Genomic DNA, 2,942 nt, shown 5'->3' with positions numbered 1-2,942 from the left:
AGTTACTGCAATATCCCTCAAATTTGTTAAATAATGTAACCAAGGAACTGAAATTTACTTTTTAAATTACTTCAATTGATCTAATTATTTATATAGTTTGTTGTAGTGTGTAGGTACCTGATTATTGGAATTAAATTTTTGTGAAGTGTTCTATTTTTAATCCATAAGAGGGATTCACATCTCTTAGGGTAAAATAATTTACAGAAATCTGTTTTGAGGCTCAGAGACAAATTCTTCTTGAATATGCTTACATGGACTAAACAGCTCTGATTTTATCCTAAGTGATACTTATAAAAGCCTTTGCATAATGCCACTCTTTTCCATTTATATAGACTTCTAAAAAAATGAGCCTGCTTGTCTTCCAGCTACTAACAACAGATGTGCTTAGCATAAAACATCAGAAGTGAATTGTGCAAACTGTAGCTAAGATCTAGTAAAATTGGAATGAAAATTTGCCTTCGAGGAAGCTATCTGCTATTTTCTTCTGCAAATTTGTTTCATATTTTCCTTAAAGATGAGGGGGAAAGGATAAGCTCTCAGTCATGCTTCTATATTAGCATTACATCTGCTTACAAACTTTGAATATTTTTTTGAAAAGTTTCAATTGGGTCCTTGTGTCAGAGACCTTCAATAAAAGATTTGTAATTCAAAAGAGTTGAGATAATCTCCTATGGCCCTTTGACTTGAAGAAGTCAGTTTTAAAATTCAGTTACCTCTGTCATAGAGACTTTTCAACCATGAAGCAGCTCTTTTAATCTTTTTTTCTAAAATTGCTCAGGATTTAAATGGAAGCAATAATGTGAACTGAAAAGCATATGAGACTGCCTCTTCTAATTTATGACAAAGAAAGCTACTGCACATGCTTCTTTTAATATTTATAAGCAATTTTCTGAAATATTATATTCTAAAAGCACACTGATTTTCCTTTTAGCAGTAATTGTGAGAGATTTTCAAATTCCTAAGAGCAATCCTTGAATTTTATCCTGATTGTTGGGTATATTATATTTGTGATAATAATTGTGGGAGTATACTGTTTATTAATAGTATATTTCCATAGTATTTCAAAACTTCTGAAGCATAAATTTATTCTTTTAAGTTCTAAACTGTATTTTTTTCTCAAAGCTTTACAAAATGTTTTGCTTTTGAAATTTTAACACACTAAATTCAACTTTCAAACTAGGTTGTTTCAACTTTTCTTTATCTCCCCAAGACTTGAAATCTTTTCAATTAACTTTCTTAGTTGACTTTGCTCAACTATGACATGAAACAACTAGCTTTTTATTAAATCTACTGACCATCAAAAAGCACAATGTTGATGTTTTGTAGCAGATAAAGTAATGCTTTTCTCATAAGACTTTACTTCAAATAAAAGTAATAAAATTTTGTTTATTGCTCCCAAATTTATCCTAGTACATATTTCCAGAAATACTATGCAGCCATGAAAGAAGTTGACCGTAACAGTGAGTACTCCATATTTTGTTGAACTGATTAGTTTTGTAATATAAATTGCATGAAGACAAACCAAAAGTTTGTTCCACATTAATCCACTAATAAAATTGATTATTTGATTTGTTACTACAGAATACATTTTAAAAACTAGTTACTCTTTGAAAACTTGTTTCTGACTTGTGGTTGCCCAGATATCTTGATTGCAGAACAACCCCATTCCTGAATGTAGGCACCGGGAAGCTGTTGTTTTCTTCTCGGAACTTGACAGTTGCAATAATTTAAAGCCAAGTCTTGATGCTTTGCTAAATTAGTTATTCTAATATTCTCACAATATATAGTCATTGACATTTCATAACATTTGAGCCTCTTGCTCACTCTTTCATTGAATGAACATGCCACTGAAATCACAACAGTGACTGAAAATTCAAGGAACTGCAATAATTTTGATGACCCTGAATTAATTTTTTAATATAGAAATTTCTATGAAAGGAAGGTAATAAATACTGCTAAAGAAATTGAGCACGACACCATCACGTATATCTGTTGTATATAAATTTCAAGATTTCATCTATAAATGGATTAAACACTATACTTTTTATATTGTTCTCAATATTTGCTCTGTGCTTGTGTGTCACGCAGTACACTGGGAGTCTTCCAGGTGTGATTTTCATCATTTTAGCTTTTTCCTACTTCTGTGTTGCCCAAGTTACACAATTCAGTAGCAAGCAGCTGTAGTGTTAAATTTGCATGTTAAGGCTTTCCTGGAACGTACTGAAATGTGTCCTTTAGCATGTCCAGTTTTAATACCTAACTTCTCACAAAGCATCCAGAAGTCCCATGTATATTGCAATTTTAAATCTAATATTTTTGCTTATGTACATAATAAGATAAATTGAAGTTATTTTCTTTTTTTCCCAAACCAAACTGTATTCATCTTCATTAAAGATACTTTCCACAAACAATCATGGTATTTCAGGCAGGACATGGGCAGACAGTCATTAACAGTATATAGCAACTTTCAAACTCCCTTCTTCAATGGACTACCAAAAATCAGAAAGCCACTACAAAACTCAATGAAACCTTCATGTGATGCTCTGAACAGGTAAAGTTTAGAGTGAGGGTTGACATTTCACATTTAGCATGTTGTTTAACTTTTCATGAGCCGACCCTTTCAGGAAGTGAAATGAAAATGGCAGAATTTATCTTAAGATCCACAACCTAGAAACGAGAAGCAATACTCTTTTGACAGGTGCCATCTCAGTGGCATCACTGGAAGTCCAGATTGCCTGACACACTGGTTACCAAGGATTGGGGGTCAGGTCCCAGCAAATGTCTTGGTTTACGGGAGTTAAGTCTATGCTGAAAGATGGAAAGGGAGTGAGGACATAAAAATGAATTTCTTTTCCATACCACAAGGCTTTTGTGCCAAGGTGACCATGTGTGCAAAGTCAGGGAATCCGTCCTTCTGGGAGTCAAAAAAAAAAAAAAAAAAA

The sequence above is a fragment of the Rhinopithecus bieti genome, unplaced genomic scaffold (genome assembly GCF_001698545.2).
Source record: "Rhinopithecus bieti isolate Rb0 unplaced genomic scaffold, ASM169854v2 scaffold_27206, whole genome shotgun sequence".
Lineage (NCBI taxonomy): Eukaryota > Metazoa > Chordata > Mammalia > Primates > Cercopithecidae > Rhinopithecus > Rhinopithecus bieti.
This window is presented reverse-complemented; position numbering follows the sequence as displayed.